Source organism: Balaenoptera borealis (genome assembly GCF_965194805.1).
Source record: "Balaenoptera borealis genome assembly, chromosome: 6".
Taxonomy (NCBI): Eukaryota; Metazoa; Chordata; class Mammalia; order Artiodactyla; family Balaenopteridae; genus Balaenoptera; species Balaenoptera borealis.
The window spans coordinates 71,631,125-71,655,704 of record NC_138863.1 but is presented as its reverse complement, the minus strand read 5'-3'; the positions used below and the strand labels follow the sequence as shown (position 1 = coordinate 71,655,704).

Below are 24,580 nucleotides of genomic sequence, written 5' to 3'. Positions count from 1 at the left end.
CCCTCCTCACCAAGACTCTGAGATCCTCCTGTCTGGAGAGCAGTGATCTGCTAACCTACTTTATGCCATAGTGTTAATGAGCGCTCTCTCTCTCTTCCCCCGTCTCTCAATCTGCAGAAAATCTCCTTTTAGAAAAGGTACTGAAAGTGGAAGTTAATACGTCTGGGATAGGGAGAGATATTAGGGCAACTATTACCATTTCAAATGTCTACAGGCGTCAGGAAGGTACCATAAGGTAGACCATGTGTAGGTGGCAATAGAGAGTGGTAGGGACTGTGGCAAAATGAAGAGCATGTGCCTGATCCAAAGGGAACAGCCACCTCTCAGCTCCAGCTAATGGTTGCTATTTTGGAATCTGGGCCCAAGGTGGTCAGACCTTTTGATTTTTCAAGAGCAACCAGAAATCTAGATTCTTACAGGAGGTCTCCTGATTTTCAAAGATTTGCAACAAAATAAAACTTTTAATAAGCATTATAAAGGGCCTGTAAAATCTGCCTTAGGCCTCTATTTGGCCCATTCAGCCTCAGTTTTCTACCTCTTGATTTACCTGTATATATAAGGGCCAGCTGGTGAGATGTGTGGTAAACTAAACAGGTAGTGCTTACAACATTGACTTTGCCTCTTGACATTTGTAGAGCTGGAAGAGTCCTCTCCCTTTATAGATGAGATACTGAAGCACAGAGAGGACAAGGGGCTCATCCACAGTCACACTGTCACTTGCTCAGGACAAGGATGTTGGGGTCCTGATTCTCTGCCCACTAATCCTTTAACACATCACACAGTATCTTCTGTCTGCACCAAGGTTTGCCTCCGACAAAGGATCTTGATGAGCTGAAACACTCTGCCAGGTGTGTAAGTGAGTCTTAGAGCAAAAGATGCCATACCCATACTGGTCTCTGGCTGGCTAGGAAATGGTACAAATGGCTTGTGTCCTAATGAAGCGCTCTCATACATCATAGCATTTATTCGACAAGGACACACACTCGTCATTTACCCAGAGTGAACTGAAATCCCCAAACAACACAGCGGAGAAAAATAATCACAAAGCTGAATACTCTTGTTATGTATGAGCAAGTATACATTCTAGACACCTGAGTCAGGCCCCAGGGGAAGAAAGGCTTCTGAATCTGCAGTTGACACAGAAAGATTTTCACCTAGGGCATATTCTAAATGCTTGTGCCTGCTTCCCAATTCTGAAGTGGGAATGGCCCAACCCAGTTAGTAGAAAAACATGCAGGTATGAAATTTAGCATTCACTCAACATAGCATTTATTCTTCCTGGCCTCTCCTTTTGCAAATACATTTCATGGCACTTAAGACTTAAACTGCCTGCTTATGTTATTGGTAATGGTTCCAAACCAAATACTAGATCCTGAGTAATTTCTTGCGTAAAACCTGGGACTTCCCTGGGTGAGGTAAGAAGGCTGAGACTTTCCAAATTATCCAGGTTATCATAACGTTGCAGAGATGACCAGAGTTAACTTTTTGATAATTTATAATACCATGGCTTCTAGGGTTTTCAAGTCTTAAAGAGCAATTTCATTTCTACTGGGCTATCTCTTCCTGTCAACAGTCTAATAAGATCGGAAGTACAGATTTACTATCCACATTTTAAAGATAAGGAAATGGAGTCCTAGGAAACTGACCCTATGACTCACCTAGATAATGACAGGACCAGGTGTCTCCTGGTCCCCGTATAAGTTTCTTTCTATGAGAGCAGAAGCAGTGAGGACCTAAGACATCTTTACCTTTTCTTCCTGAGAAGAGCTGAACCCCATTACAACATAGTACATTATTACATTGCCTTGAACATTATGCAGGCGAAAAGTAGATATAAACCTTCATACTCTTTCGATTCTATCCCCTGACCTAAGTCATGAAGATTATTTATAACATGAATTTAAGAAATCAAAAAAGCAAAAAACAAAAAACCACCAAAAGGATTGAATTTGCCACAGTTTTTGAAGGACCTGGGGAACGTCTCTCTCTCTCTCTCTCTCTAGGAATCCAGATGAAAGACCACGTCCTTCCAAACGGGTGATCTTGATAGGCTTTCTTCCTGTGGCCCTTCTTCTATTGTAAGGGGAAAAAAAGGGAGGAGATTTTACTAAGGCCATATGCTCAGTAAAGAGGTGGGAGAGGCATCAACCTTCAGAGAGAGAAGACAGAGATAAATAAAGATGTACACAGCCAGCCAAAGGGAAAGGGAAAGAAAAGACCAAGGAAAAGTCAAGAGAGGGGAGGAATGGGGGAAAAGGGCACTGGCTCAGGACGAGACATCCAGTGTGAGGTCACCAAATTAAAATCCAGAGTTCAGCTTCCCTTGAGGAAGCCAAAGATTTCCTTCAACATCTTCGAATGCTTTTCTCAAGTGTGGCCACCCAACATACATAACAACAGAGTTTCTAACTCAAGTTATATTTTGTTTAGTAATCCAACAATATTCTTTTCTACAGTTTTTCATCTTGAGTTTATGGTATGTCAATTGCATTATTCTTAAATGTGATTTTGTAGCCCAGCCTATGAGACTCTCCTGCATTGATCATGCAGGTTCTATAAGACAATGTATTCCAAGTTCCATCAGTTGAATTAAAAGTGAGTCTTAAGAACGCAACCTGTTTGTCAGTTGGAGGCTGTCTGTAAGTACAGTGACTCTGCAGGAGTGAGTTGCAGACGTAGGTTATGCATCTTAGAATTGCTTCAAGAAGTTACGTGTTTTACCAAATTCACTCCTCACTGCACCCCAGTGCCTAGCACAATACTGGCCAGTGGGTATTTCTGGGGAAATGTTTGCCAAAAGAAGTCTCACATCCTCAAGTGGACTAACATACCCCTTGTTTAGCATATGTTTTGTATTTTTAACAAATCAGGGAATAAAATAATGATTTTCTGATCACCACATGGCCCACAATAAATGTGTTTTGCTGCCTTAAAAAATGTATAAGTAACAAGTCCTTTGTATTAAATTATTTAACTGGTTCCAGACCCTGTGACAGTTACTCATGCAAGGAAAAATCCTTCCTTCACTCCATAAGTCTCTATGAAACTTCCATTATGTGAAACACTACTGCTGGCCTTGGGGACATTAAATAGGCAGAGGTCCCTGCTCTCAGAGAGCTTATATCCTAAATAAGAGGAGAGAGACAATAAATGATATTGAAAAATTAACTATAGAGTTCATTAAACACTAAAAGTGCTAAAGAATAAAGAAAACAAAGCAAGGAAAGGAGCTAGGAACCGTCAAGGAGGTAGAGTGGACATGAAGCCCTCATTGAGATGTGACATTTGAGTGAAATCTGAAGGCAGTGAAGGCTCAGCCAATCGGATTTCTGAAGTGGAGCCTCCAAGGCAGAAAGGACAATAGATGCAAAGGGCCTGAGGCAGGAGCATGTCTGATGTAGTCAAGGAGGATGGAGGAGGCCAACAAAGATGGCAAAAATGATGGGGAAATGGAAGATAATAAAACTCAAGAGGCAATTTTTTTTAATATTTGAATTTTATTTTATTTTTTTATACAGCAGGTTCTTATTAGTTAACAATTTTATACATATTGGTGTCTATTTGTCAATCCCAATCTCCCAGTTCATCCCACCACCACCCCCAGTGATCATACGTTTGTTCTCTACATATGTGTCTCTATTTCTGCCTTGCAAACAGGTTCATCTGTACCATTTTTCTAGATTCCACATATATGCATTAATATACGATATTTGTTTTTCTCTTTCTGACTTACTTCACTCTGTATGACAGTCTCTAGGTCCATCCACGTCTCTACAAATGACCCAATTTCGTTCCTTTTTATGGCTGAGTAATATTCCATTGTATATATGTACCACAACATCTTTATCCATTCATCTGTCAATGGGCATTTAGGTTGCTTCCATGACCTGGCTATTGTAAACAGTGCTGCAATGAACATTGGGGTGCATGTGTCTTTTGAATTATGGTTTTCTCTGGAATATGCCCAGTAGTGGGATTGCTGGGTCATATGGTAATTCTAGTTTTAGTTTTTAAAGGAACTTCCATACTGTTCTCCATAGTGGCTGTATCAATTTACATTCCCACCAACAGTGCAAGAGGGTTCCCTTTTCTCCACACCCTCTCCAGCATTTGTTGTTTGTAGATTTTCTGATGATGCCCATTCTAACTGGTGTGAGGCGATACCTCATTGTAGTTTTGATTTTCATTCCCCTAATAATTAGTGATGTTGAGCAGATTTTTATGTGCCCCTTGGTCATCTGTATGTCTTCTTTGGAGAAATGTCTATTTAGGTCTTCTGCCCATTTTTTTAAAATTAATTAATTAAGTAATTAATTAATTTTATTTTTGGCTGTGTTGGGTCTTCATTGCTGTGCGTGGGCTTTCTCTAGTTGCGGTGAGCAGGGGCTACTCTTCATTGCAGTGCGTGGGCTTCTCATTGTCGTGGCTTCTGTTGTTGCCGAGCATGGGCTCTAGACACGCAGGCTTCAGTAGTTGTGGCACATGGGCTCAGTAGTTGTGGCTTGTGGGCTCTAGAGCTCAGGCTCAGTAGTTGTGGCGCACAGGTTTAGTTGCTCCACAGCATGTGGGATCCTCCCAGACCAGGGATCGAACCCATGTCCCCTGCATTGGCAGGTGGATTCTTAACCACTGTGCCAACAGGGAAGCCTTTCTGCCCATTTTTTGATTGGGTTGTTTGTTTTTTAAATATTGAGCTGCATGAGCTGTTTATATATTTTGGAGATTAATCCTTTGTCTGTTGATTCGTTTACAAATATTTTCTCCCATTCTGAGGGTTGTCTTTTCATCTTGTTTATAGTTTCCTCTGCTGTGCAAAAGCTGTTAAGTTTCATTAGGTCCCATTTGTTAATTTTTGTTTTTATTTCCATTACTCTAGGAGGCGGGTAAAAAAAGATCTTTCTGTGATTTATGTCAAAGAGTGTTCTTCCTATGTTTTCCTCTAAGAGTTTTATAGTGTCCGGTCTTACATTTAGGTCTTTAATTCATTTCGTGTTTATTTTTGTGTATGGTGTTAGGGAGTGTTCTAATTTCATTCTTTTACATGTAGCTGTCCAGTTTTCCCAGCACCACTTATTGAAGAGGCTGTCTTTTCTCCATTGTATATCCTTGCCTCCTTTGTCATAGATTAGTTGACCATAGGTGCGTGGGCTTATCTCTGGGTTTTCTATCTTGTTCTATTGATCTATATTTCTGTTTTTGTGCCAGTACCATATTGTCTTGATTACTGTGGCTTTGTAATATAGTCTGAAGTCAGGGCGTCTGATTCCTCCAGCTCTGTTTTTTTCCCTCAAGACTGGTTTGGCTATTCGGGGTCTTTTGTGTCTCCATACAAACTTTTAAGATTTTTTGTTCTAGTTTTGTAAAAAATGCCAGAGGTAGTTTGATAGGGATTGCATTGAATCTGTAGATTGCTTTGGGTAGTATAGTCATTTTCACAATATTGATTCTTCCAATCCAAGAACATGGTATATCTCTCCATCTGTGTGTGTCATCTTTGATTTCTCCAAGAGGCAATATTTAATATTTGCCTTACATGGGGAGAGGGAAGAAGAGACCATTCCAACCATCTGATAGTATCCTCCCAACAAGTAGAAATTACTCTGCAGTTTCCCTCATCTCTGTGCAGACCACTCATCCAGAAAAAAACCATCCCTGCCAAATCCTAAAGATGGTCATCTCTTTGGCATGGATGTGCTTATTTCTTACCTGTGCACAGCATGCGCAGCACATTAGCTGAGAGGGGTAAGCAGAATAGACCAGATTCGCTTCATCAACTCTGCTCCATTTCTGCTCCATTTACCCCAGCCTAAGATCCCAGCCTCTCTCCTCTGGGTTATTGCAGGAGCCTCAAGCTCTTGTCCTGACTCCAGTGTCTGTAGCTCATAGGCATTCCACACACCTGGCGCAGCCACCTCACTGATACCAAGTTCTGAGGGTCCCAAGGGGTCCCTGGGGAAGGCAAGAGAAGGAGGCAGTTGTTGGGGCTCTGGACTCCCATCCCCACTTCAGCCGGAGTGTCCCTTGATTTCAGACTGAAGTATGACGTCTCTGTGTGAGATTTCTTCTTGCCCTTCAAACTGGAAAACCACTGACCTAAAACAACAGCTCACATCATATCACTCTGTCACCCTTTTGCTCCAAGACCTTCAACACCCCGATTGCCAATAAAATAAAGCCCAAGATCCCATTACACCTTGAATAAAATGCAGGGTTCTTGCAGTGACCCATCTGGCCTCAGTGATGTCCTTCCCTCCTGTCCCCTCACACAGCCCACTCCAGCCACCCATGGGACTTGCTCCAGGACCCTCCATGTACCCACTGCCTCAGACCTCTGTGCTGACTGTCTCCTCTGCTGGGAACATAATTCCTCTGCTTATTTGGTTGGCTGACCCCCTCATTTCATTCAGGAATTCAGTCAGGTTTCTGTTCGAGTGTCATCTCCTTTTAGCCACCCCTGGTCACCCCATCTAAAATAGCACCTCATTCACTCTCTATTTTCCAGTCTTGCTTTATTTTGCTTTATAGCACCTATTGCTACCTGATGTTGTGTTATATGTTTATTTGTTTACTGTTTTTCTCCACACCAGGATTATAAGTTCTAGGAGAACAGGAGCTTTGTTGTGTCACTGTTCTATCCCTAAGCACTTAGGATGGTGCCTGACCCATAGTAGGTGCTCAATAAATATTTGCTGAACGAATGAATGAATGAGGCATGTAAGCGTGGCCTTCATGGCACTCCACAATCTTGTCTGGACAATATTCTTCAGCCTGAACTTGTGGCTGTCCCTGCCCTGTCCCCACACACCCTAACCAAGTTCACGGTGCATCTGTCGCCAAATCCCGCCAGTATTGTTTCATTTTTGCTCAAGGGACCTCTTATACCTGAAACACCCCTCTTATCATTTCCACCTGACATAATAAGCATTTTTCTAGACTCAGTTCAAAGAACAGCCTTTTGGAGGCCTTTCTCTAACCCCCCGCCTGGAGCATGTTCCCCTCCCAAGCCCCCAGAGCTCTTTATCCTTTGCTCTTTCCATAGAGCCTGTCTCCCTCCCTGCTGGCTCCATTCATGAGTGTGCTGTCCTCCTGGGCACGCAGGACATTCTGCTTCAAGGACAGTGTGTGGGGTACAGTATGTGCTCAATAAAAAGTTGATTTCGGAGTTAGGAGAAAGAATGAAGTGATAGCTCACACAACCTTCTTGTCCCCCTTACTTTTAGTTTTTACTTGTTCTCAGCTACAGCCTGCTTTATCTTTGGGTGTCTCTAACTCCCAGCAATGTAACTTTCATCCTTCCCAGGCTAGTTCTGCCAAGTTCTTCCCAGCCTGGCTTTTCCTGACGCTTTGACTCTCTGCTGTTTCCGACAGCACCTTTCGTATGTCCCTACCTGCTATACTTACAGCCAGAGAAGCTTATTGACTTATTTTTTACCTGATTCTAGGCCAGCACTTCTCAAAGTGTGTTCTGGTGACACCAGACTTGGGAGGGACTGTGGGAGAAAAGGTTTCTGCTTGGGGTGTGTCCAGCATGTTAAGTGTTCTGTGAATCCTGCAGTAAAAATACCTGTTTAACATCATTAAGCCAAAGGATCACATATTTCTTTGCCGAACTACTTTTTTCCCCACAAAGCTCCTATTAATACCCTGAAAAATTATAATCTTGCAGCACATAATTTTACAATGTTATCTTGGATGCGTGCAAGAATATTTGTGAAATAAGGAATGAACTGTGATGACATGGCAACTCATGAACACACAGAAATGGAATAATCATCAGTAGCGTAATAACACAGTAAAATAGCCACCAACGTATGTATATGCTTCCTTCCGTACCTGGCACTGCTCTAGGATTCACTTAATCCTCACAAAAATTCTTATGAGGAAAGCACTATTACCATCGGTCCCATTTCACAGATGGGGAAACAAAATGCAGAGAGGTTAAGAGATCTACGCAATCCACACCACTATTAAGTGGCAGACGAGGGCTTTGAGCTCAGGGTTCTGTCCCCAGGAACCCTGCTTTTAGCCCCCCCTCTAGTGACGCATGCCACACGGGCCTCTCTGTTGCTTGGCTTTATACGAAACTTTGCTAAGAGCGAAATCAGTGCTCATTTTGTACCCACTGTGCACCAAGCACTTCAAGTACCTCATCTCATTTAAAGTTCTCAAGAAACTTTATGAAGCAGGAATTATGACTGACATCTCAAATCACCCAGTTAGTGAGCAATTCACCTCGCTGTTGCCTTTCCATTCGTGATGACGCTTAAAAATCGTACCGGGACCCATTAGCGCTCTCCCAGCCACTTGTTAAGGCTTTCGTAAGGCTACTCCTTTGCAGCAATTCCTTCCAGAAGCCTGGCGGAAAGGCCCCTCCTGGGAATGAGTTGAAAGCACAGAAAACAGCTTTGCGTATTTGGAGAGAGAAGGCGGCAGCATTTTGCCGAGGGCGCACATGCATTCAGGTAGCTTTTCTTTTCCTTTTACTAAGAAGCCTGTCAGGCCAGGAATAGAAGACAGTACGGGGGAGAACTGTGGATAATCAAAGACTCAGCCGGAAAGAGGGGTAAGTTTGGTGGTGACCTGTCTGCAGAACTCCCAGAAAGCGGCCCCCTTAGCACAGAGTGGAGTCTTTCTGGAGCTATGATAGGCATATCCTCCTCCAACTCACATCACATAAGTGGGCATCGGTAGCAGAGTGTGGGGTGAGGACCAGGGGAGCGCCCTTTTTCTCTCTCAGAAGGATAACGGTGACAGGGTCCAGGCTGATCAAGTCAAGGCTGAGAGGCAGGTATCTCTGAGCCTGTGTCCTCAGCACTGAGGCCGCTGGAGGCCAGTGGAGTCTAAGTGGCTCGTCCACAGCCAGAGCCTTTGTCCGGAGCGTGACTCGCCCACCATTTGCATCCCCAGGATGAGCCCCTGAAGGGGGAGTGGAACGGGGACACCCGGTCTGCCTGTCACCGTGCTGGGCTTCACCCTGGGCTGACACAACTCCATCAAAATTAGCAGCATCTTTTTCAGCCCAGGAAGTGTTAAGTTTTTTGAGATTCTTAGATAAATAACTATGCCGGGAAGATAGAAGAAGCACTTGCAAGCAAGAGTCAGATGATTGTGGGAACCTGGAAAATTCTACCACAGGTTGCCAGGTGGGTAGCACCGCCGTCGTCAGCCTCAGGGAAAGCCGTGGAGGATTGAGTCCCCTGTAGGGAGAGATCTGGGCTTGGGGATGCCTCTTAGTTAAATCGGGCAGGCCCCCAAGTACAGCAGCTCCCTGAGGTAAAGGAAACCACAACGGCTCGAGGCTAGGGCTCCCAAGAGGAAGCCTAGATGGTCCCAGGGCCAGGTGAATGGTTGTGCCTCGCAGAACTCCAAAGATGATCTTTCAGTCCTCTGCAGCATAGATTTGTATATTGATGGAGACCATTTTAGGGCAGACAACAGTCAAGTGTCTTGAGGAAGGTGTCATTTTTTTCTCGTTCATAAACAGTGCTATGCGGGCTCAGTCAGTACTGCCTGAACCCTGAACTGCTCACAGGAGCAGCAATGCCTAATCTGAGCCTTGCCTTCGCTTCTTGCTACTAGCCCCGAGGATGAGGAGGGAAAATGTGCCACGTTCTCCCTGTGGAGAGAGACCTGGGTTTATGGCAGGGCATAAACCTGATCAGAGCAGGACCTGGCTCATCGAAAGGCTAACACACCTCTGAATACCTTTTCTCTGAACTTTCTGGCTGGTCTTGTGCTCACTCTGCTTTCTCCTACATCTTCCAACTGAGTCTCATAAACATCAGGCTTGCCTATTCTTTCCAAGGTTCATTTAAAAGGCGCCACTTTTGGAGAAGCTGCAAAGAGCTGAGGGTCTTTCTGTTCCTCCCGCCAGCCGTTCCTCTGGGCCAAAGGTGTAATGACAGAGCCCAGAGCCAGCCCTTCCCGGAAGCTTCTGGGCTGATGAGAATTCCCCGGGGCTCCTGGAAAGGAGGTGAGGTCATCGCATCGGGGCAGGAAGGGAAATTCTTGGGAACTGGTGCTGGTAGGGAGGAAAGTTTTTTCAGCCTCAAGGTTGCCTGTAGCAAGAAAAACCACCTCTCCCTCCCCCTGGCTTGGTGTCTTTTCTTTTTCCCTTTTTGGCACCACAAAACCAGGTGCCCTGGATACCTGGGCAAGTGTGTTTTGTTCCCTCTTGGCTCTGTGCCAGTCCAGGCTGGCCGTGCCCCAGGCCGAGGCAGCTGCAGGTGAGTCACTGCCTGAGTCCACTTCCTGCAGATTCTAGGCTGGGTTTGTTTCTTTAGGAAACCACCAGCACAGCCCTGGACTTGCCTTAAATCAAACCATTTTTTGAGTTCAGGGACGGTCTCTTCCTACCATTATTCTTAGCGCTGAGCACAATACCTGGAGCGTGGCAAGCACTCAAAAAATATTTGTCGAGTGACCCAAATAAATATATAGATAGATAGATAGATGATAGATAGATAGATAGATAGATAAATAGATAAATAGTGTGTTTTACATGAACTTATGTGTATCATATGTATCAGTCAGGGTTCTCCGGAGAAACAGAACCAATAGGAGATTTTATTTATTTATATAAAGATATTTATTTTAAGGAATTGGCTCACACAGTTGTGGAACCTGGCTAGTTCAAATCCATAGGGCAGGCTGGTGGTCTGGAAACTCAAGCAGGACTGGATGCTGCCGTCTTAAGTCAGAATCTCTTTTCCAGGAAACCTCAGTTTTTACTCTTAAGGCTGGTTGGCTAGGTCTACCCACATTATTGAGAGCAATTTCTTTTATTTAAAGTCAACTGGTTGTAGATGGTAATTCCATCTACAAAATATCTTCATAGAAACATCTAGATTAGTGTCTGATTAGATCACTGGGTACTGTAGTCTAGCAAGTTGACACACAAAACTAACCATTACACCCTGTGTCAAATTATGTTCATTGAAACAAACAACCACCACCACTACCACCAAAAAACCTGCCACCGAACAAACAGATACTATATAATAAAAGCCCAGTAAAACGGAGTTGGCCTGAAACCTGTACCTCATGTCCAGCTAAGAGCTGGCAGCACCAAGATGCTTAAAACACATTCATTGCCCTCGGGAGGTAACTCTCTAGTTGGGGAGAGAGTCGGGTAGACAGATAGTTTACAAAGGAGTGTAATAAATGCTGTAATCAAGATGTGGACAAAACTTGCTACTGCCATTTAAAGTTGGATAACCCCTAAGGGTTGAGAATACCCTTGGTAACCCGAGAGAGTCTGATGTCAGCCAGGCTAATATTATAACCTTAGCTGCTCTGCAGAGAGAGTTTCAAATACCTTAAATAAATGGACTGTGAAATGGCCAAAGGGTCTTAATGCCAGTAAATATCAAACCACTCAAAGCAAACTGGGTATTTGGGGAAAGGCCTGCCAGGAAGCCACTCTCATCCCGCCACCCGTGGCTCTTCCTGAATGCCAATCAGATACCCAAGGCCCTCCACAGCTTGAGATCTGAAGTCCTCTGGATAAACCCCCCAAGAAACTGATGCCTGGAAGGGCAGGTTGGTTAGACACGAGGCTCTGCCTGCTGCCTTACTGAGGGTACCGGAGGCCCAGGGCTAACTTCACTACATTTCTATTTCTGGAAGACCAGCACTGCGTCCTGTTTCCCCTCCCCCAGTGGATGTGAGCAGACCGCTGGCATCTGTTCCCATCAACAGGGCTGACAGCTTTTATAATGCGCATGCTCTTCTACTTTCTTTCCAACAGTATCTGTGGTCAAATTAAAGATTGGGCTCAACAGATTGAGTTGGGATGCCTTGCTAACACCACAATGGGGTTGTCAGATTTACCACTTGTCTCCTGCGTGGAAACATTAAGATCATACAAATAAGAACCAAAGTCTCTGCATTCTTAGGACAGCCCATGCAGTCAAATCCAATGGCAAGACTCCCAAACTGGGATTCCCTTATGTTAAATCTGCCACTGAGTCTTGTGGAAGCAGAGAAACTGAGGACAATAAAGAGTCTTGGGGGTACACGAGAAGCAGCAGAGGTGCTAAGATGTCGTATCCAGTTGTCGGGATCTGGCTCATCAGAAGAGGATTCAAAGGCTGCAACCTGAAGCCTAGGAAAAGTCTGGAAGAAGATGTCTCAAACCTCATGGGGTTCTCTCAGGAGGGTGGGGTGGGAAGGGGGCAGAGAGGAGCCCTCCGTTTCTACGTGTACACTTCTACAGTGCTTGAATTTGATATGAAGGAGGTATACTTTTAATTACTTTTGTAATTAAAAAATTAAGAACAATTCAAGTTGTTTTTTTAAGACAATTGATTACTCAACCCTGTAACAACAATGGTAACAGCAGCAACAACCCAAGTGCACCAGCTGACCTTGACCTGAACTTCCCTGGACCGCCCCCTTCCAAACATATACTTTGTAAGAGCAGTTTGTAGGTAACTTTGATCTTACGTTTCCTTTTTTTTTTTTTAAACATCTTTATTGGAGTATAATTGCTTTACAATGGTGTGTTAGTTTCTGCTTTATAACAAAGTGAATCAGCTATATATATCCATATATCCCCATATCCCCTCCCTCTTGCGTCTCCCTCCCTCCCACCCTCCCTATCCCACCCCTCTAGGTGGTCACAAAGCACCGAGCTGATCTCCCTGTGCTATGCGGCTGCTTCCCACTAGCTATCTATTTTACGTTTGGTAGTGTATATATGACCATGCCACTCTCTCACTTCGTCCCAGCTTACCCTTCCCCTTGCCCGTGTCTTCAAGTCCATTCTCTACATTTGCGTCTTTATTCCTGCCCTGCCCCTAGGTTCTTCATGACCTTTTTTTTTTTTTTTTTTTTAGATTCCATATATATGTGTTAGCATACGGTATTTGCTTTTCTCTTTCTGACTTACTTCACTCTGTATGACAGACCCTAGGTCCATCAACCTCACTACAAATAACTCAATTTCATTTCTTTTTATGGCTGAGTAATATACCATTGTAAACCTGTGCCGCATCTTCTTTATCCATTCATCTGTCGATGGACACTTAGGTTGCTTCCATGTCCTGGCTATTGCAAATAGAGCTGCAGTGAACATTGTGGTACATGACTCTTTTTGAATTATGGTTTTCTCAGGGTATATGCCCAGTAGTGGGATTGCTGGGTCATATGGTAGTTCTATTTGTAGTTTTTTTAAGGAACCTCCATACAGTTCTCCATAGTGGCTGTATCAATTTACATTCCCACCAACAGTGCAAGAGGGTTCCCTTATCTCCACACCCTCTCCAGCATTTATTGTTTGTAGATTTTTTGATGATGGCCATTCTGACTGGTGTGAGGTGATACCTCATTGTAGATTTGATTTGCATTTCTCTAATGATTATTGATGTTGAGCATTCTTTCATGTGTTTGTTGGCTATCTGTATATCTTCTTTGGAGAAATGCCTATTTAGGTCTTCTGCCCATTTTTGGATTGGGTTGTTTGTTTTTTTGATATTGAGTTTCATGGGCTGCTTGTAAATTTTGGAGATTAATCCTTTGTCAGTTGCTTCATTTGCAAATATTTTCTCGCATTCTGAGGGTTGTCTTTTCGTCTTGTTTATGGTTTCCTTTGCTGACCTCATGTTTCTTGATGTGGATTTAAAAGCACTACCTATCCAGGGCAATCCATTCAGAACAGTGTCAGCCTCCTGGGGCCCCTGTGCCAGGAAGTCCCATGACCCCCACTAAACCTGGGGGGTGGGGGATGGCAGTGGCTATCCCAGGGTTTATTTGCCAGCCCAGATAGAGCTTAGGACTGACACGCAGTTTAATTATCATGCAGAGCTGCAGCTGGAAGTGGCTGGAGTGAGTTGGCATCTGCTTTTGCAGAGCACAATTTCTGCAAATAATTAACCACCAGAACTCTTGATTCTCTCTAATTAATGAAGAGGAAGCCTGGAATCTTCAAAGTCCACGAATGTCATGCTGCCATTGTGTCAGGATTGATCTCCTTTGTTCTAAACCGAAGAGCATGCCTCTCCTGCCTCTCCTAATTCTTTATAAATTGAATTTTTCTATTACTAGTTGTGACAGCTAAGTAACATGACTTCAGAAATTCACCCGCAGTTCATGCCAGTATTAGAAGCCTGAATAATAATAATTTTTTAAAAAAGAACTATAATGGAACAAGCTTTCTGTCTCTGACCCAGAATTAATCATCATGAAGAGACACCTCCTGAAAGGAGGGTCGTTAATTAGCTCTAATGGATCTTGCTAGGTGGAGCTGGAATTATTGAGAAGTCGACAGAGGGGAAGAGAAGATTCTTCCCTTTCTCTGTCCATCTCCATGTGATGCTGGGATGTAATACGCTGGGACTGTGCTTCCAGGGGGCGGGGAGTCATGGTGGAGGCCACAGAAAAGCTCAGTTCATGGGGGATGCTGATGTGTCAGCATGGAAATCCACCAACTTGGAACACCTTTGAGAAAAAGAAGTAAAAGTGGGCAAAGGCCCTATCCCTGGCCTTAACTGAGCATTTAATGAAGACACCACACAGGAGCCAGAGTGGGATCCTATTAAAACCCAAAGCAGGCAGTGTTACACCTCTTCTCCAGAGGCCCCAGTGGCTCCATCTCTCTAAAGAAAAGCAAAGTTTATATATGAGCCTACAGGGTTCCACTTATCTGGCCACTGTTTCCTCTGTGACTTCATTTCCTCTGTTCTATTCCTCACCCACTTCATTCCAAACAAACCAGCTTCTTTGATGTTCTACCAACACTTCAGCTCCTACCTCAGGACCTTTGCCCCGGCTACTCTTATCTGTCTATAGCACTGCTTTCCAGATATCCACTTGGCTGCCTTCTTCTTTTCCTTTAGGTCATGGTTAAAATTTCACCCTCTTATTAAGGCCAACATTGACCACCCCATGTAAAAAGGACTCCTCACCCCCAACACTCCTTGTTCCTCTTATTTTTCTCTTGCCTCCTAACATACTATATAATTTCCTTATTTGTTGTTTTCTTATATGTTTGCCCCCTCTCCAGCATGTATTATTTGTAGACTTTTTGACGATGGCCATTCTGACTGGTGTGAGGTGATACCTCATTGTAGTTTTGATTTGCATTTCTCTAATAATTAGCGATGTCGAGCATCTTTGTATGTGCCTATTGGCCATACGTATGTCTACAAATAATACATTCTGGACCGGGTGTAGAGAAAAGGGAACCCTCCTACACTGTTGGTGCAAATGTAAATTGGTGCAGCCACTAAGGGGAACAATATGGAGGTTCCTTAAAAAACGAAAAATAGAGCTACCATTTGATCCAGCAATCCCACTCCTGGGCATATATCCGGAAAAGACAAAAACTCTAATTTGAAAAGATACATGCGCCCCAATGTTCACAGCAGCACTATTTACAATAGCCAAGACATGGAAGCAACCTGATGTCCATTGACAGATGAATGGATAAAGAAGATGTGGTACATACACACAATGGAATACTACTCAACCATAAAAAAGAATGAAAGAATGCCATTTGCAGCAACATGGATGGACCTAGAGATTATCATACTCAGTGAAATAAGTCAGACACAGAAAGACAAATATTATATGATATCACTTACATGTGGAATCTAAAAAGTAATACAAATGAATCTATATATAAAACAGAAATAGTCTCACAGACATAGAAAACAAACCTATGGTTACCAAAGGGGAAAGGGGGATAGGGATAAATTAGGGGTATGGGATAAACAGATACACATAATCAAATATAAAATAGATAAGCAACAAGAATTTACTGTAGAGCATATGGAACTGTATTCAATATCTTGTAATAACCTATAATGGAAAAGAATCTGAAAAAGAATAGATATATATTACTCACTTTGTTGTACACCTGAAACTAACACAATATTGTAAATCAGCTATACTTCCAGAAAAAAATGTGCCTCCTCTACCTCTCACTAGAATATAAGCTCCACAAGAACAGGGATTCTTGTCTGTTTTGTTCTCTGATATATTCCCAGCACCTAGAACAGTGCCAATTCAATAAATATTTGCAGAGTGAGTGAATCAGGCATCCCACTTTGGAGCATTTGCTGGTATGTATGAAGACTGCACGTGCCCATTCAAAGTGATTGCTCAAACATAAAGACCAGGGTATGAGCTGTTCCTTTTTCTTTCTTAAGTGTCTGGATGAAGTGCTGTTATTTATTTCCTCTGGCTGCCAAATGTTAATAATTAAAACAAACAGTGTGATCAGAGTTAAATATTACTTGAGGTCTTTCTTTCTTTCCCAATGGCTTCTGTAAGAAGAAGCGAGGGTGGAACTAGCCAAGAGTGATGCTTTTATGGAAGGGGGGTTGTTTTTTGTCTCCAGGGATCTCAGTTTTTCCACTTTAACTCCACAGAGAGTGAGAAATATTGTGCAATAGCAATGGTGGTGGGGGAGAGATGTCTCTTGTGTAATTCAGTAGTGACCCTACTGAGGGGAAGCATTCATAGCATACAGGGCCGGGGCCAGAGCAGGAGCTTTAGGCAGGGAGTTGCAATGGAGTCCACATCTATGGATTGTATCTATCTGTGTGGATTGTTTCCAAATCCCCCAGTCCCCTCCTCACTCATGCTTCCCAACCATGGGGCCATAATAAATTCCTGTATTAGATTCTTTCCATCAAGAAATGCCTACTAAGTCATGCATTGGTCTGTGACTTGCCAGGGGTTAGGTAAATCTGGCAGTAGTTGCAGTCTACACATGAGGGCCCTCAGAAGTGGGTTGATCCATCCTTCTATGCTCTACTTAATCTGTGCCTCTTACCAATCCCTCCTTAGCTTAAAGGGACTGACCTCAGAGGGAGACATGTTTACATTCAGTTAACAAACCAACTGCTGCTAGGTGAGTGCTGGGTCATGAAACATAGATTCCAGCCTTTATTCTGCAGCTGCCGGTTGAGCGACTTGAGCCATTTATCTCCCCGCACCATGGTTTCTAACTCCACTTTCTTAACACTTAAAAAAAAAAAAATCTTTCTCATTTATTCCTCTGAATAGCTCTGTCTCTTAATTTTAGAGATAAAGAAGGAAAGGCCCAGAGAGGTCAAGGTACTTGCCTAAGACCACACTGTTATTAAGAGATAGGATCAAAAAAATAAAAAATAGAATTACCTTATAATCCAGCAATCCCACTTCTGCGTATTTATCCAAAGGAAATGAAAACAGGACATCGAAAAGATATCTGCACCCCCTGTGTTCACTTCAGCATTATACACAATAGCCAAGATGTGGAAACAACCCGAGTGTCTATCAATAGATAAATGGACAAAGAAGATGTGGTCTATATAAACAATGGAATATTATTCAGCTATGAGAAAGAAGGAACCCGGCCATAGGCCACACCACGGATGGACCTTGAGGCTATTACGCTAAGTGAAATAAGCCAGACAGAAAAAGACAAATACTGCAAGGTATCTCTTATACATGGAATCTCAAAAAAAAAAAAAAAGTCAAACTCATAAAGACAGAGGTAGAAATGTGGCTGCCAGGGGCTTGGGGGGTAGGGAAAAAGGGAAATAAGAAGAGACTGGTTAAAAAAAAGAAAAACGAGGTAGGGCCAAGTCCTGAACTCTCCCAGCAGATTCAGTTTCTGTTCATAATGCCTTTCAGATCAGAAAGACACCCACTCTATTTTCCTCTTGGAGCTACAAATAAAACTGTTCTTACACCTAAAAAGGGATTTTATCAATCCAAAATGGATTATTATTAAAGTGGCCTCCCAAATTCAGCGGATGCTCAGAGGTCAGAACTGAGAACCTGAACTAAGCCACATGGGGGTAAAAGTATGAACTGTGTTTTCAGATATTCTAAATTCAAATTCCAGGGCTGACATTTAGAGCCTCCCTTCGAAGCCAAGTTTGGCATAGTGCTCCGATTCTAAATAGCAAAATTGACCTTCCCTCTTAGACTCAGATTCTAAATTATTCTGAAGATTCTTCCCCTTAGACTGCTCCTGACAGCCAACCTGAAGCAGCCTCCAGGACACTCTTGCTGATTTACAACTGCAATCTTGCTAAAAGGAATGGGAAAAAGCCAAGATGAGTTTCTGTGAGACAGAATTACTGGCATGAAATACTAACATCGCTGCAACGTGGCATATGACTGACTAGCTGCCCTCCCTTTCTTATTTCACTGAAATAGGTCATTTGTTACAAAACGGAGGGAGCCTTGCTCCTCAGCCCTTGGCCCCCAAAGGAGGAAAGGAAAAGGCTGCTTATGGCACTCCTTGGTGTGTGCCTGCCTGTGGCTCCCCAAAGCCAACACTGGGCCAGCGAGGCTGTTCTTATTAAGCGCCCATGTCAATGGTTTGTCTCTGATGAGGATCTGTGACTGCTGTGTGCAGAGCCCTGCTGTTTCCTGTCTTTATTGAAGGAATAAAGACTGGGCAGGATGCAGGCAGTAAGCTCCAGCTGTCCCTGCTTAAAATACACTGATGAGATAGGAACTGGCCATTTGGGTTTGACAAAATATTCTCTAAATGAGGAAGGGGGTACCTTGCGCTCAAATTTATTCTCTCCCAGAAACTTGACCCACCCTATCAGTTAGTCAATCAAACATTTGCTGGCAGCGCTCACCACCTCCCATCTTTTACAAAGGGTGGGGTGCAGCCAGAAGTAAAACCCTACAAGTTATTAAAGGCTTGGCTTGGAAGAGTGGAAAATTCAAATGAGAACAGGGCCAGGTGGGCAACATGAATGAATGAGTGAATGAATGAAGCTGTTTCATAATAGCACCTTAAGATACTTTTTTTATACACATCGGTTTTCCTTGTATATTTAATACACAAGAATATTCTTTCCCTCACAAAGTCAGAGTCCTGTTGGTCTACCTTCGGTTTTCACATTTTTAAAAGAGACAGGGCTATCTTCCTCAACCCTTCTATAAGATGACAATAGGGTAAATGCCGATTGAAATGGCAACCGACAGCAGATTCAGTGTTGAGACGATCGGAGATACTACAAGGCAGCGTGAGGACTGAGTCCGGTTAGAGATTATGGGTTATCACAAGGGAGCAGCTGCTTACTAAGGGCCCTGTTGGCTTATTGCTAAGTGAAAATGGGAGCCCCGAGTATATTTTCAAATTCTTCTGGGCTTCCCTGGTGGTGCAGTGGTTAAGAATCGGCCTGCCAACTCAGGGGACACAGGTTCAAGCCCTGGTCCGGGAAGATCCGACATGCTGCGGAGCAACTGAGCCCGTGGGCCACAACTACTGAGCCTGTGCTCTAGAGCCCGCGAGCCACAGCTACTGAGCCCGTGTGCTGCAACTACTGAGCCTGCGCTCTAGAACCCGCGAGTCACAACTACTGAGCCCATGTGCTGCAACTACTGAAGCCCGCGCACCTGGAGCCCATGCTCCGCAACAAGAGAAGCTACTGCAATGAAAAGCCCGCGCACTGCAACGAAGAGTAGCCCCAGCTCGCCGCAACTAGAGAAAGCCCGCGCGTAGCAATGAAGACCCAGTGCAGCCAAAAATAAAATTAATTAATTAATTAATTAAAAAAAAATCTTCTAAAGCGCTGTTCTTCCCCCTACATGACATGGAGTATGTTGCCATTTCTCTCCTTGGATTTCTTCAGGCTCGTCTTGCCCTTCCATTTCCCCCAAGTGGATGGGAGGCTCCCCAGTGCAGGCTGAGGGGTTTCCCTCTTTGTCTGCTCACAGGGATAGTCTGAGTTCTTTGCACTAGAGAAACTGTGAGATAATAAATGTTTGCTGTTTTAAGCCCCTCGGTTATGGTATGATTTGCTGTGTGGCAAGAGATAACTAATACATCTTGATTCTGTGGTTGGATATCATTTTTCCCGTCCAACTTCATGTTGTTCACACAAGGAGTAAGCGTGTACTTTCTACGTATATCAAAACCTCCAACTGATACAAATTATAGGTATGACGGAGCCCCTGGAGGTACTTCTAGAAGCCTCCTTAGGATCAGCATTGGTTCTGCACACAGCATCCTTAGATATGGTCCTTTAATCAGTTCATAATATCCACTTCGCTGTAAGAGAGAGGCTACACAGGACATTGGTAGGAAGACTTGAATGGAGCCTTGATGAATTACAAGGATTCACACAGGCCCAGAGGGATGGCAGGTAGGAGCATATTCAGTGCAAACAGAAGAGTCCTGTATAAAGGCAGGATTCAAGGGACAATGGAGAGATGGCTGGACTGCAAGATTTGCGGGGGAAGGATTATGTTTGTCTTGTTCACTGTCTCCATCCCTGGTCTGGCAAATAAAGGCTCAGTAATTTTTTTTTTAATGATATAATGAAAAAATGGGGAGTGTGTATAGATGAAGAGTTAGAGAGGTTTGGATATGAAGGCTAGCCAGGTTTGTGAAGAACTATATGGTTGACATATTTTTCTGGGAGTCAATCTTTCTCAGCTGGTGAGGGATCAACATCTGCCTGAGCTTTGGGCAGAACTTAAGCAGAGTCAATACTTGGTGTGATAAGGAGATGCCAAGAAGACCATGGGTCATGAACTGTGGTTGCCAAATGTCACCACGATAGGCATGATTAATTAAACCCCGGAAACCTCTCAAAGAAGTATTTATCTTGGGGAGAACTGCATGGGGGGAAACGACTAACCCAGAACGGCAAAGGTAGAAACTGTGCTGGTAACTGATCTTGAAGTCAAGGTTACCAGGTTAAACCTGAGATCCAAGCTGGGAACTTGCATAGATGAGCAGTGAAGAAGAGACAGCCTAGAGGCACTCCATGGATAAGACACATGCATGATGTCTGTCTCAATTTTAACAGCCTCTTGGGTTCCTAAGTCTTCCAGGATTGGACAGTCCACATCAGGCGACAAGCCCCAGCCCCACACATCCTTGCTCCTGCCTCTTTTTCTCTGACCTAATTCCCTGGCCCCCAAGACTTTTCTAGGTCATCTCTTGGTAGAAGCATCCATTTTTCTGTAATTCAGATATGGGTCCTTAGACTACGGCCCAACTTCAAACCTGGTAAGTCAAGTTCTGTTTAGTGAAGGGCATAGGTTAAGATGGGCCTTGGATTCAGATATACTTTTGTGAAGGCAACTGGCTGATTTGTTCATGAGATTTATATTTTTATTAATTAATACAACAAAGTGTATTTACTGATTCAATTGAGGTATGGCTCTAAATGATGGGAACACAAAAATGAATAATATAAGGTGCCTACCTTAAAAGCCTCATAGTCTAACTGGAGAGTCCAAAATGTTTATGTGAGCTGTGTGTGTGTGTGTGTGTGTGTGTGTATAGCTTTGGAAGAGAGTCAGGGAAAACTCCATCAAAAAGTTAATTCTCAAACTGAATCTTGATGGGAGAAAACTAGAAAATCATTAGGTAGATAAGGTCACTAGGCAGATCTGGAGACACAGAAGAGCATGGTGGGTTTAGGGAAGAGCAGATACTTAGTTTGGTCAAAGCATAGAGTATATTTATGTGATGAAGGGAGAGATGGAAAGATGGCATGAAGGAAATGATAAGGAATGAGCTGGAAAAGTAGGCAGGAGTTTCTGGATCTTGAAGGATCTTGAATACTGGTCTAGGGAGTTTGAAATTTATCTCATAGGTGATGAGGAACCATGGAAGGATTTTAAACAGAAGAGTGATGCATTCTGATTTGTGATTTTGAAAGATAACTAAGGGTAGAATATTGGTGAATTGGAGGTGGGGAGATTGGCTAGGAGGCTATTACAGAAGTCTAGGCAAACGTGGGTGAAATGTAATGACAGTAAACATGGAAGGGGAGAGGATCAACAACAGATCCTTAGGAATCTGAATGGACCAGGCCTGGCAGTGATGGGAGGTGGCGGATGGCTGTAGAGATGAAGGAGGCTAAATAAGGCTGAGGTCTCCTGCTCAGGCACTTGGTTGAAGTAATTTGATATAGTAGAGCTATCTGTGTGGGTGAGCTTTGTGCTGTTTAAGCAAAAGATCAGTGTTAATATTAAAATTCGAGGTATCTATCAACCTGCTATGGGGGGTCTCAAAAAGGTAGGATGTTGTGAAGGAGAGAAGAGATCAGATTATGGTTCAGAATAGTTAAGTATAAAACTAGATGGCGGTGGCATGAAGGACAGTCCAGGGCCTTCTTGTGGGAAGGCCAGCTGAAAATAGCTCTCTGGGCTGGGCCGGCTGAACTGGCAGGCAAGGTGTGGGTGACATTCTTGTGAGCAATGTGGATCCCCAGATGACCTTGGCCTATAGTTAGGTCTCACAATCAGCTGCGGCTGGTTTCCAAAGCAGCAACAACAGCAGCTGACAGGTTTTCTTCTCTGTCAAGTATATTTTCTTCTCTGTCAAGAAAAAGTGCTCATAAGCAATACATTTCCCAAGTAGCTACTCTTTCTGGTTTGACTAAGGGCTTCTATGGTGGAAAATATGCCCATGGTTTCTGTAAAACCATTTTAAAAAATTCATCACTTTTTTCTCTTGAATCAAAATACCTTGAACCTCTTGGGTAACTTAGGAGAATTCAGTGTAAGTTCTACCCCTGGAAAATAGGCCGAAGAAATGCCTGCTTGTATGTTTTAGTTCAGTACCTAATCTCACCCCCACTCTCCCTACCGCCTCCCCACATGTTTCAATAAAAGTAAGTTAGACTATAAGGATTCAAAGGCAGGGAAGGAATCCAACCTTAACAGAGTAGAAATCAATGTCCCCTTTTGGGATCTGAAGTTGGAACACAAGAATCTAACTTTGAGATGCTCAGATGAAAAATTCTGACAATCACTTAAAGTTCATGTCAAAACATCTGGTGGTAAGTTTGTTTTAGTGTATGGTAACTGGGGATAATATTGTGAGACTGCAATAATGTTTTTTGTTTGTAAATTGAGCTTTAGCTTCTGTACTTCATCTAGGAAACGCTAGAGGGAGTACGTCAGATAGAGGAAAAAGGCTACCATGAGAATGAAAGGAATGAAGAGGAGAGATGGCTGGGGAGGAAGGCATTTCTCCATTTCACCGAGGCTCAGAATTTTACTTAGGTAGACACTAATCTTTATACTATCACCAAGTGACTTGAAACCTTGTACCCCAAAACTTTAACTGTGATCTGCCGAGCCTGATTAGAAACCAAAACAGTAAATAACAGCCATTACTCTCTGACCAGAATCTATATTCTGTCCGTTTTAGGAATCTGGAAAGCCAATATGACATAGCTCTATCTGTGAGGCTTTAACTTGAGAGGACATGTTATCTGGATGAATAACCTTTCACAGATATCGGATTTTTTTTTACAGCACTGATACTTCCAAGTGCTCAAAGTGAATAGTAATGATACAAAAGTGAATAGTAATGACACCAGGCATTTTCAGACACTTGTAGGAATAAAATGTGCTCTTTGTAGACATCCTAGATTGAAGGATTTCCCCTTCATTTTCTCCATAGTTCTCATGAATTAGCTCTACATTTAAACACCATTTTACAATCCAGAAACACTGAAGTTAACTGGCCCAACGTAAAGCGCGTGTCAATGAGAACGGTTATTTTTCTTGTTTAAATTTCCAGTTCCTTAATTCCTTTTTGCCTCTTGCAAATGCTAAAAGAGCTAGTGAGGGCTAGAGTCAAATCACCTATTTTTTAAAAAATGTTAACAATTAATCACTCTAATCAGAAACAAATATCTTAAAAAGCTTCTTAAGAGACTAATCAACTGAATGTTAAAGTATTTTAATAAGTGATGAACTAATAATTCTGTGAAATATTATCCTTAAACCATAGCAGATTTTTGAAGCACAACTGTTAAAAACATGTGTGAATTCCAATATAAGAAACATCACAATAAAGCATGCTAAGTTAATAAGGATCTGCCCTTTTACAAACTATGGGGTCAGCCTCACCTGGATGTTAAGATGAAGAGAATAGAAATAACATTATAAACTTTCTAAGGCAGCGTCTGCTCGAAACGATCAGTTACACTGACAAGGAAAACTTAGCTCCGAAATTTGGGTTTGCTTTTGTTAGTCATGCATTATCCTACTTACCTCTCAGGGCAGACCTTTAATCTCAGAAAGTGCTGAGATGCATTACTGCACCCGTTATCAAAAGTCTTTGGCAGAAATACCACTTACCCTTGCTGTGGTAATGAACAGATTTATAACATTCTGGTGTCACTATTCCTGAAAAAGCACATTCACTTGAATGTTTCTTCCACAAACATAGTGAACTAGTTCATGAAGGCACATGGGTGTAGAACACTATGGAGAGATACTGCTGGTGAATGACAGAACGTCTGGTTGATTTACACAAAACCCCAAGTGGTTGTATGAGAATAGGTTAGGTTTAGATTGACGAGCAAATGTGTAACAACACTTCTGGCTGACAAATGGCAGAGCTATGCCAGTGTGCTAGCTTCTCTGGAGAGCGACAGAAAGTAAGGCGGGAGGATCAAGTTCATTCCATAAAGGACATTCAAACCTCATGGACGGCAGGGTGGTGGGGTATTAAGCACATATAGATTTTAATACCCCAAAATAGTACTGGGCAAATTTAGAGTTGAGCTGGCATTCAAGCCGATGACCGAACTCCTATCAAATTTTCCTGTATTGACTCAGAGACATAGAGAACAGACTTGTGGTT

General features: G+C 43.1%; 1 protein-coding gene across 2 annotated transcripts in view; it reads right to left on the bottom strand.

Annotated features, from left to right (window-relative positions):
• Positions 1-24,373, bottom strand: part of ITGB6 (integrin subunit beta 6) — a 125,454-nt gene extending 101,081 nt beyond the window's left edge. The window contains exon 1 of one of the 2 annotated variants that reach the window (XM_082395282.1): positions 23,986-24,373. The gene's annotated coding sequence lies outside the window, so the exon portion shown is untranslated. The remainder of the gene's footprint in view (positions 1-23,985) is intronic. The other variant, XM_082395281.1, reaches the window with a different exon arrangement.
• Positions 24,374-24,580: the final 207 nt, after the last annotated feature.